Source organism: Pseudopipra pipra, chromosome 1 (assembly GCF_036250125.1).
Source record: "Pseudopipra pipra isolate bDixPip1 chromosome 1, bDixPip1.hap1, whole genome shotgun sequence".
NCBI classification, from domain to species: Eukaryota; Metazoa; Chordata; class Aves; order Passeriformes; family Pipridae; genus Pseudopipra; species Pseudopipra pipra.
Window position 1 is genome coordinate 74,109,618 of NC_087549.1, and position 12,207 is coordinate 74,121,824.

The 12,207-nt window shown below is 38.3% G+C and overlaps 1 protein-coding gene and 1 long non-coding RNA gene across 13 annotated transcripts in view; one reads left to right on the plus strand and one right to left on the minus strand.

Annotated features, from left to right (window-relative positions):
- Positions 1-12,207, minus strand: part of CTNND2 (catenin delta 2) — a 632,676-nt gene that overhangs the window by 398,089 nt on the left and 222,380 nt on the right. The window lies entirely within an intron of this gene.
- On the plus strand, positions 4,990-6,930 carry LOC135417426 (uncharacterized). Its single transcript, XR_010432026.1, has 2 exons — positions 4,990-5,188; positions 6,718-6,930. It is a non-coding gene; the product is annotated as an uncharacterized LOC135417426 (long non-coding RNA).

A 12,207-nucleotide genomic window follows, 5' to 3' on the forward strand; every position in this document is an offset into this window, starting at 1 on the left:
GATACTAGATCTGAATATTGCCATGAGTAGCTATTAAAAACCTAGTCATTAGCAAGTTAGTAAGGAATCCAGAAGTTATGAAACAAAGCAAGATGGGCTTTTTTTTTTAAGGACAACCTAGCACATGCAAATTAATACCTATAGGATTTTGCTTTTTTTTTTCTTACAACTAACAAACATAGAAGGGTGATTTTCTGCACACTTGAGAGACACAGTTTGCTACACTAAATGAATGTGGATGGACTTTCAAAAAAATTGAGGATTACAACAAAACTGTAAGGAAATTCAGCTTCAATATAGGGATATTCCTAAACAAAAATTCTAGTATTCTAGCAGACAGTACATTGATTAGTCAAATAATCCACTTATTTCCACTACTGTTAAGTACTAAAGAAGAAAATCCAGACTTACAAACAGCATAGGTTAAAAAAATTTGAACTCAAGTACTGCAAACCATTGAGATTTGCACATTTTCTCTCACAGATGATTCTGTGGCAGTAGCAGTTAACTTTAATAGCTTCTGAATATTTCCTCTTTTATTACATCTTTTATTACAAAGAAGAGAACTAGTAAAATAATTAGGCAATTCATTCCTTTTCTGGCTACCCTACAAAAATATTTCAGGAAATTCCCAGCAGATTCATATTGTTCCTTTTGAAAGAGAAAAGCAATTAGTAATGAAAATGTTAGTTTTAAGAAGTATCATTATGATCTTATTCTCCTAATTTCTGGTATGAATAGCTCATCTTTTGAACACAGTAAAAAGCTTTTCATAATGAAATTACAGTCTAAAAATTACCTGTTTGAAAACAAATAAGTAAGGAACATGTAGTTCAGGATAACATTTGTAGTATGGGCAAAGACAGTTGGGAAAGAGCTTAGAACCAAGTTAAATAAACAATCATAAAAATGAATTAAAATGCCTTTTATGGGTTGACATATGGGTTGATGCAGTATGGGGCTGCCAGAGATATATTTTGAAAGGTAGGTACAAAATGTGATAGTTCTGGGAGTCTTCAATAGCCTATACACCCCCCCAAAAAAAAAAAGGTGACAGAAAGACATAGTATGTAAGCTGAATTTTGGATACTAGATACACAGTTGCTTAGGATGCTCACAAGAAAAGATGAAGTTCTTGACTTGGTCAAGACAGTTTAACATCTTGCAGCTGAGAAGCCACAGAGAGAGAGATCATTCTGTCCTTAAATCCAACATCCCCACAGAAGGCAGAACATCTACCAGTTATGAGACACTTAGAAAGACAAAATATATAGGGGAAAAAATAAAAAAGTTTCTTTAAAGCTAAGAGTAAAGTCCTCATAGACAGTAGGGAAACCAATTGTTGGAAGTGGATGATGAAAGCACAGAGTCAAGGCAGTGTGCTAAGAAAAGGTTAAGAGTTAACAAATAAAAAAATAGTAATAAAAAATACTTTTTCTGAAAATTGAAATTGTCTTCAAATGAAGAAAATAAAGGAACAGAAATTCTGACAGGTTAAACATAATAAGACAAGACAGCATAATATGATTCTAATTTACAAATAGCCAAAAGTATCAAAGCAAACAAGAAATATTTCTCCAAATGCATCAGGAGCAAGAATCTGTCTGAAGAGTTTGTAAAGCCACTGAGTGATCAGGATAGAAAGGAATTCATTGAAAAGAAACCAGATTAATCCTTCATGAAAATTTTTACTATTTCATGGGAAATTCCCATGCCAAGAACTCACTGAGGGAGTCTTAGCAGAGGATCTGCCTGAAATTGGAGTGAATAGGTCATGAAACAAACTGACAAAACAAACAGTAGCAAATTGAAGATCAGATGGTATTTGTTCAATAGTTCTGACGAACTAAGAAATGCACAGCTTAAAACTGATGTAGTACCTGAAAACTATAAGACATTGAATAAAATGCCAGTTCCAGGGAGATCTAGAAGACTACAAAGCAGCAAGCCAGACAGTCTTATCGGGCAAATTACTGGAGCCTAAAAGACAGAACAGAATTAGTGGACTCTGACATAATATGAACTAGTTATCCAGAAGGTTTCTGTATAGATAAGTACTTTCCTAAATAGGAGGTCAAATTTAGAAATAAATGGTAAATTCTCCCACTTCAAGGTGTCCACCAGTGAGGTTCTAATTCTGTAGTCCACTTGGTTTAACATGTACAAAAATTACTTGAAACACGGAGCGAACAGGGTAATCAATTTTGGCAACAATAAAAAATTATGCAATTTTGCAGTGCAAATTTGGCAATATGACAATAAGACCGAAGTGCAATAAGAGAGAACTTTAGAAGGATGCCTGAAAAAGCAGGACACAAAGTGGGAGATTAAATTCCCTGTACATAAGCAGGTGATCCTCACAGAGCAAAACCAATACCAACTTCATATACCCTTAAACAGCCTGGAAACTCTTTCATGAGTTGCATATTTTCTCCCAGAAACTTAAGGCTGACAGGTCTGTAGCTTCCTTGTTCTGCCTTTCTGCCCTTCTGTAGATGGCTGAAATATTTGGGGTTTTGCAGATATATGTGATTTCCCCTTACTTCCTTCAAAGATGTTAAGGAGGAGTTTTGTTATGATGTCAGACAACTCAGCATCCTCAGTTGCATCCTAGCAGGTCACATGGGAGCTGTACCTGTCCAGTTGGTACAGATGGTCCCTCACTTGACCCTTCTGTACCATCAATGGTTTGCCATTTGCTTTGCTGTTGCTTCTTGACACAGAGTTTTGGGGCCTGACATTACTTGTGAAGATGGGCTGAGCACCTCAGCCTTTCCTGTGCCATTCTTGACGAACTTGCTGGCATCAAGATCTACATCTTTCTTGTACTTCCACTTACTGCTAATACGCTTGCAGAAACTTTTATGTTTTTCTTGTTATCTCTTGCTACTTTAAGTTCCAGCTGAGCTTTTGCCTGTCTAATTGCATCTCTGCACACTGAAGCAGTACTTCTATATTCCTCTTTGTGACTTTGTCCCCTTTTGCACTGCTCTAGTGCTCCTTTTCTCATTTGAGCTCTCTTAGTAGCTTGGTGCTTTTCCAACTGATTTCTTTTTATGTCTGCTCCTTTTCCTGCTTAGGGGGATAGACTGCCCTTGTGCTTCAAGAAGCAGCTGTACTGGGAAATCTACCAAAATTCCTCAGTTTCTTTGCCCTGTAAGACAGGTTCCCACTGGATCCTTCGTAGCAGTTCCCTGAATGAGTTGAAATCTACTGTTCTGAACTCCAGGTCTTTATATGATCACTTGTCCCCCTCAAGCCCTTGGCCTCAATGCTCCTACAGTCTCTGCAGATGCTGTTGATATTCATGTCTTCAAACAGTGTTTATTAATAAGCATTCAGTCCAGAAGAACACTGTTGCTAGTTGGCTCATCCAAGACCACATGAGGAAGCTGTCCCCAGCGCACCCTGGAAATTTGCTTATTCACCACTATGTTGCTTTCCTAGTAAGTATCAGTATCTCTCCCTTTTGAGAACCAGAGCCTGAGGTCTCTTGGAGGTGTAGGCTTCATCCACCTCTTCCTCCTGATCCTGGTCTGATAGCAGACGCCATGAGATCTCTCTCAGTGGCTCTGATTTTGACCCAGAAGCACTCTACGGACTTTAAAACAGGTAAAAGAAGATGGTTCTTTATGTGACAGGCATGCTTTTGATGGTTACTAAATTCCTCATAACTTCGCTGGGTCATGGAAATCTGGAAACAGGTGGGTTTTGAGTATTAGAAGACCACCATATATTCTGGTCGTGTTCTTACTCTTTAGTCATTATATGCTTATGGTCACCAGTGCAGACAATTTGTCTGACGAACAATGGTCATTTTTACTAGCTAAACATACATTTATTACCACAAAAAAGATACTAGAAAACATAGTGCATCAGATTTTCATCCATAAAATATCCAGATTGGGAAACCAGGTAGTTCTTTCAATAAAACACAAAATAGTTTTGCTATTGGGTTCTCAAACAAACAAAAAGACTTTAGATTTGTACTACTCATTGTAAAAAAAAACAACTAATGGAACAGAAGAATTATATATACTGGACTGGATTTGTGGTTATGCCTCTGTGAGATCAAACACACAAGCAATGCTTACTGCACTCCAGTATTACTGTGCCTCACTGAGACAATTGTGCTGCTTCCACTGTTACAGAATAGATTTCAGTTCCAAGACTAATCAGGTGCCACCAAAATGCTGCTCAGGAAACTGTCAGTAGACTAAAATGGACCGATGTATCTCTACAGGGATGTTCCTTACAGGAGCAATATCAAAATTATTGCTATGATCTAATTACAAAATAAGAGAGCTATAGGAATCGTTACTTTGATTCGATCAGGGGAAAGAAAAAAGAGAGAACAGAGAGTAAAAATAATGAATGAGTCAATTTGTTGCATTACTTCAATCAGGATATTTCATTGACAGTACTAAGAAAGTCATCTGAAATTCAAGTTTTTACTACAGCAAAACACAGCAATCAAAATTGTACCTATCTCTGTGGGATGAACACAGGAACCTTCTAGCAGTGTTGATAACCCAAATGGTTTTGTCCAAGACCTGTCTCATACAATCCACATCACTAAAGCCCACTAATCCCAAATGCAGAACAAGCAGGTAGGAGTTGCAGCTCCCTTTTCAGAAAAAAAGATGGTTCATGATGTCACAGTATAGAAAAGAAAAGGTAAAGTAAATAAAAACAAGCCATGCATGCTGAATTTTAAACCTAGTGTTTTAAGTGAATTTAATGGCAGAGAGGGGATTAAAATTCATTTCCAGACATGGTTTCTGAGCTGTGGTTTAGAGCCATAGATATACGTCCCCCTGCCCCCCATCTTAAACCTGACATCTCTTCCCGCAGTGGGAACTTGGACTGGGTAAAATGAGGGCTCTCTCCTCCCCACACCTGGCAGCAGCTGAATGCTACACACATTTGCTCTTCTGTGACTCCAGGCACCGTTTCCATGGCAGCACAAGGAAAACCATTCCAAACTGGTCAGGGAAGAATGCAATGAGAATCAGCCCTCCAGCAAAGCTCCCTCTCACCTCCCTAGACAAGACACTGACCATACAGCCTGGGAGCAACTGAGGGTACAGGCAGCACCATACAGTGTGGAAACCTCCCTTTGTGTCTGACAGGAGTAGCTGTGGTTCAAGCCCATGTGATACAGTGGATCAAGTGCCCAGTTGTGCTGGTAAGTGCAAGAAGATCTGTGATGGCCGGCAAATGCTTGGCTCTCCTCCCCTCCAAGAGTACATTGCCTGTGACTGTATAGCAGATTCTGGCTCTTCCCTGGTAAGGGGAAGTAGAGGTGTGTACTTGCCATGAACTGAAGCAGCACAAGGGGACCTTGTTACTACTTCAAAAATCAGAAAGACCAAACCCGTGGTACCAAAGTTTTAACTGTATTTTTCAGCATATCAGAACTCTGTATGTGTTGGGATTATTTTGTCAAAGCCATATGACTTGCATAGCCAAATATCTCAAAGACAGAAATGACACAAGATGTGACACTTCTGAATGATCTTCACTAGCCTGACATAATCTGGAATTGCAATCTATGACTGCACAATGTAACCAAGATGCAAAATTACTCTGTCTGCTTCCAATCCCCAACCTGCTCACAAACCAGGACGCGAGGCATCAGCACTAGATATAGGCCCTAACCACACATGGCAGGCATCTTTACAGGATCACAGAAGGGTGGAGGTTGGCAGGGGCCTTTGGAGGTCACCTTGTCCAACTTATGCAGGGACACCCTGAGCCAGTTGTCCAGGGCCATAATATCCAGGCAGCTTTTGAACATCTGTGCCACTGTTTGGTCACTCTCACATTAACAGTGCATTTCCTGATGTTCATAAAGCACTTCCTGTGTTTCAGTTTGTGTCCAGTGCCTCCGGTCCTGTCCCTGGGCACCACTGAAAAGAATCTGACTCCCTCTTTACACCCTCCATTCAGGTGTTTGGCACATATTGATGAGTTTGACCCAGAGCCCTCTTTTCTCCAGGCTGAACAGTCTCAGCCTTTCCTCATAGGACCGATGCTCCTGTCCCTTCATCATCGTAGTGGCCCTTTGCTGGATACCCACCAATAAGTCCATATCTGTCTTGATTTAAGAAGTCCAGAACTGGACCCAGTGCTCTAGATGTGAGTAGAGGTGCTGAGGAGAGGAGAATGATCACCTACTTCGACCTGCTGGCAACACTCCTCCTAAGGCAGCCAATGACACTGCTTTCCTTCTTTGCCATGAGGGCACATTTCTGGCTCATGTTCAACCTGGTGTCCACTAGGACTTCATAGGGCCTTTTTGGCAAAGCTGTTTGCCAGCTGGGTGGCTCCCAGCATGTACTGGTGCATGGAGTTAAGGGGCATACTCCTGTCTGAAACTATCATTATCAAGGTTACTGAGGCAAACACGTCACCCCAGAAGCAGAATAATTTGACCAGACAGTTCTCATGCACACAGTACTAGGTAACTTTCTGTGCCATTAAAATTACTCTGCCCCCCAGAACGCCTCTGCAGTAAAAGAGAGATTTTCCAGTTTTCTCATTCTGTCTATTGTGAGAGGTATACCTTCTTCCTTTTGAGCCTGAGGGCTAGGAATGGATAGGATGTTCAATTATTTCAAAAGTTATATGGCAGAATATTATTTTATTTTTTTAATTGATCATAGATGGTCCATCTTGTCTTATCTTGCAAAGTTCATCCCTTTCTGTTCGCAGATTTTCAACAATAGCCTATCCAATGTAAAACACTAACGTTCTCTACTCTACCTGAGAAGTTACACTGGATGTAGTCCTGCAATGCTTCTTTGCTGAATAAGCCTGGCTCCTTTGATTCAGATCCTTTCGAGGAGAGTCTAAGCAGACTGGAATACACAAGTACCAGAAACATTTGTAATGCTAAACTGTAAGAATAGAAGAAAAGCTACTTAATTTTCTGGGCCTGTTCTGTTGTCTATTCCTTGCGTATTTAACATTATCCAATCATGTGACAATCAAAATATGACATCAAACTGATTATTTAGTAAGTGCTGGAAATTTATTGAGCAATTTCCTCTTTGGCTTAAAAAGAAAGAGTACATACGTAGTGTACAAAAGTCAGGATTTTAAGCCAAATTTCACCTCTATTGAAGCTTTCTTATTATTGTGTTACTTTCCCATCCCTAAAGCTTGATTTTGATTTGGTAAAGACTGATTTTTCTTATTACAGGCTGGCAAAGTGTATATCCTTTCCAAAGGCAAAGTCAGTGGAATTAGAATGAAAGAAATAATTTAATGGGATGTACTCACTGTAGTCACTCTATTTCATTTCCTCAAACAAGAGACTTCTTTGACCAAGACAGACATTTCTCTGGCTCATGTCCATTGTAGAGCAAAGTCAGAAAGAGAGAGACAGAGGGAAAGAAATACAGCATTGCTTCCCTTGAATAAATTCATGAAAAGTGGGCAGAGACCTTGCAACAATGTTTGGGATGTCTCCGACAGCATCATCAGAATATAAAGTGTCTCCAACCACTTTTCACATCTTTTTTTTGGAAGAGCAAACCCCTCCAACAGTGTAATACCACTTAGAGAGAAAGATTTTGAAAATTTAACCCTTATAAATCAGTTCCCTTCCCTTTAAGCAGCTTTGTGAACACACTGCAAACAGTTCCTACCTTTCGTTCTTCCACCTTGTGTTTGACACAAGAGAGGCTCAGGAAGCCCCTTTAGTTTCAGTACTTGCATAAGGTACAGTCTCTACAGCCAACTCTAATTGTTTTATGAAGTTTGACAACTTGATTATTGTCAAGACTGGACAGAGGGGACCATAACCTCCTGGAGATGTGTTGAAGTTGATACTTTTTTTCTTTTTTTTTGTAGAATTTTACTTTCCTAAATTTACAGAGCATATCTCTCAATCCAGTGGCAGAGGTTTTGTACCTGTTAGCAAATTTTATGAACACCACTGCTTTGGGTATGTTTGGTACCATGCTTACCTATCACTTTTCCAGGAAGACAGGATGACAGGCATCCCCATAGACACTGAGTACACATGGATCTGGGTACAGGACTTCATGTAAATAACTTGTAACCATGTTTTCCCTACAAAAATATTCTATACTTAGAATCTCACTAAAATGGAGACTACAAAATTACTTACAGTGAAACAAGCTTGAGCTTGAGAAGCAGTCATGTGAAAAATAACTCTAAAATTAATGGTTAGCTCAAGAACTATGTGACCTAAATTATAATTTCAAATATTTCTAAATGAGAAAGCTTTGGATAATTCAGACACCATGGCATTGTAACAACTGAAAATACAAACTTTCTAATGATGACTGTATGCAAATGATCTAATTACAAACATCAACACAAAATGACTTGTTGAAAAACAGGGGGAAACATTTTGAGCAGCTTAGGAAGAAGAAAAAATCATGCTTTGAAAATATTACTATGTATATGGAATAATGAGGCCTCATAATAAATGCTGGATCTTATTTACTAAATTTTTATTGTTTGATTCAGATTTTAATTTCATGCTGCATTAAATGAATAGCAGATAAACCCCCTTTTCTTTAAATGATCACATCAGCTTCAAAATTATAGTTTCATACATTTTTGAATTAATCTTACAAAGCACTGAATTTAAATTTGCAAGCTGTGATGATCCAGAATTTTAAGGAGTTCTAGCAGTGGGAATGCAAAGAGACTGGAGCAGATAATAGACATAGAATGCTCTACCCATGACAACAGGCTGTCCTGATTACAGGATAGCTGGATACACCACCATTTTCACTTATACATAAATGGATTCAAAGAACAATGACTCATAATTTAACAATCTGACTAAATATTTTTAATAATTATTAATATATTTTAATATTCCATATATCAAGTTTAGTCAATGTTCTATTTCAGCAATTTCAGGATTAAATAAACTTCTGGCACAATAGAAAACAAAAACCAAAAAGTAAGAATTATTCAGTTAGATAAAGCTAGAGGGTCTTTTTTTTCTAAGGGTGAGATTTCAGAAGTGTGTAATTTATCTTCTTTCTGCCTGTGAAGGTCTGAAGTACCAGACTCACCGCAAAAATACCCTGCTGTACGTCAAAGCCATTCATCCCACTGCAGCCAAACCTAACACTTCAATTCTTTTGGAAAGAAAGATTAAAAAAAGAAAAGAAAAAGAAAAGAAAAAACCCCTGCAGCTAAGACTGCAAAAAGACTGCAACAGGTGAACTGTTTTGCAAGATTAGCAGCTGCCATAAAATCCTTCTCTGTAAGAGAGAAACCCACAACGTGACAGTAGATAAACTCCATTACAGTGAATTTAAGTACCTGTAACCATGTAGACAGAATAAGCCAACCATCTGCCCATGTGTTTTTCTATACTGTGTTGACGTTACTATCATCTGGACACATTATCCACATTCCCCCTGAAACCATGTATTGCAATTTCCATCAACTGGTATTACACCTGCTGAAGAGGGCAGAACTGATCGACTACAGTTTCCACTGCTGTTGAGCTCAGCCAACAAGCTGTTCATGAATCCTGCTCATGTTTTGGTAAATTGAGCCACAGTGATTTTTTTTTTTAAACTGATTTTCTTTCAAAATCACTTTTCAAACTAATTAAAGAAAATTTAATTTTTTTCACAGTTATATTGTGCTTTATTGGTGTGTGTTTCAAGACTTCAAGTAAGATCAGCATGAGGTCAATGAACATTATTTCCATTACATATAAAAAAAAATATTATGTCATGACAAAAAGGTGTCCTGAAGCAATAAGGACAGTACTACCAAACAGTAATGACTGGGCTCCCATCCCAAGAAATACTGGAGATCAATCCCTTTACAATGTTTGTATTTAATTTTCTCCAAATTCCCTTCCAAGATATATTGATTTTTAGATGGAAGAATGTATTTTTTTTTAATAAACCTACTCTGTCATTCAGAAAAGTCAATCAGAAAATGCAAAGTCCCAATACTGGCTGTCTCAAATCTACATCTGATTTCTCCCCACAGATAATCAAATGGCTAATTTTTCTTTTAAAGCATTCCACGAACATTAAAAAAAAAAGTTTAAAGGAAGGAAAGAGAGGAACCTGTACAAGTAGATTGTGTAAGAGCTTGGAGAATGTACCGAATAGGAATTTCACTGTTTTTATGGATAGCTGTTTTTCAAGAGCCAGTATTAACTAAAGCTTAGGTTCTGTCTCTTTCCTGTCTTAAAAATGTAAAGATAGGGCCAGGAGGCCCTGGCACGATAACAAGTTTAACCATAAAGCCTTTTAGAGTTTGTCCAAATAGATATTCAGAGTCTATCTGGAGGTCACAGTTAACCAGGGAGTTTCTTTGTCTGCTCTATCCTGTAGCCATGCCACAGCCATCCCTATTGTATGACTTACTAACAGAAGGAATTTAATTCCAGAGAACAGTGTCTGAACACCTTGCCTTTACATTTATCCAAGATCATTTCCATTTTAAGGCATTATAATACAGATGCTAAAGAACTAAAAATAAGAATAGAAAACAGTTAAGATTATTGCTGTCAGACTTTCTGAGTTGAAGCCATGCAGTAACCCTGTGACTTCTGAACACACAGAAGGAAACAGGGCACAGACATACTGACAGTGAAATAATGTCATAGATTTTCAGTATGCAAAACAATGACTGATAGCAGGCCACTAACTAATAGTAGGATTCAATAATATCTGAAATTTTAAAATAACCAACTAAATCACATTTTGTTCGGAAAAAACTTGTAAACCCCACTTTAATCTTCATGCTTATACAGACAAAATAAAGCCTTACTCAGGTGGATGCAGGTGCTATTTGTGAATGCGTTCCCGTTTAGGAGCTAATGAGTCCTCTTACCTCTAACAGTGCATATACCCAAACTGCTTGAGAACAAATGCAAAAATTCATACAGCATGCTCTTCAGCATGCCCTCTGGTACCCTTAATACACTTTTACTGACTTATATATGGTATGCTGGAGGCAGCCAGTCTGCACTCCAAGTATCTAGCCTGTGAGGGAATCTCACCTGGCTCCCAGAAACACTGGCTGCTTAGCAGACTAACCAAATTTGCCCAGTTGCTTCTGGATTTTATTTTCTAGAAAACCACAGAAGTGCAAACTCAAGTCAGGGATGTCAGGATCTTCTAGGTCACATGCTGCAAACTTACTAACCTGGTACCTGAACATCTGAGTAGTAACAGAAATGGCCTCAAGTTGCACAGTAAACTAACCGCTGTCCTCCTCCACTTGTGAGCACTTGCAAGTGATGGGTGGTGGCTTTGTAACTTACTTGGCTGCATATGGGAGCAAGGGCTTGAAGTCCAAAGTATGTAGAATTTTGATACTACTTAAAACAGTAAGCATCTTATCCTACAAAACACTACCACTTCTGTCTTCATGAGTGAACAGGCAGGAACATGAATAACAAAGGAGCCACAAAGTTATTCCCCTTGTTTTTCCTCAAACATCACCAAGCATGTTCACAAGGCTGAGATGCCCTGTGTCCTTCTGTCCTTCTAGATGGAAAGGATATAAATATAAATTCATATACTTAATAGACTATTGGTGTTTCCATATCAGTTCAAGTAACATTTTCTGCAAACAAACACAATTTACAAAAGCACAATTCCCATGTGCTCTGAAGTAATGCTATTGTGTCTGTGTGCAAGTCATCACTGACACATGAATAAACTGACAAAATTTAAAAAAAAAATCCTGTTACGATAAATTAAAGAGTCTAAAGATACATGTTTCAGGAAGGTGTTATCACAAGAGCTTATCCATGAAAGGAAATCCTGTAACTTTTAAGGAATGTTTTCAGGTAATCCTGCAAAGAGTGTACTGCCACAGTCCACAGGAAAAAGATGAACTTTCCCCACTCCATTCCAGTGGAACCCATGACTGAGATGCATACAAGCATATTGCAAAGGTACTTTGGGTCTCGTTCAACATGTGATGGATCTATAGCTATCAAGCTGCCAAGTTCTGGATGACTACATCAATTGAATCAATGAAAATGTGTCTGATTTAGAGCAAGTTCTCAGTGTACCAAAATTTAAAATATAAGCCAGACAGCTCCTATGATATTAGAAACAACTTATTTATGATGTGCTGCACAAGTTCATTATGATAATACTAATTAAAAAACATACTTTAAACTACTATTAAACTCAGTGAAAATAACACAGATTGTCAGAGTAAAAGGTA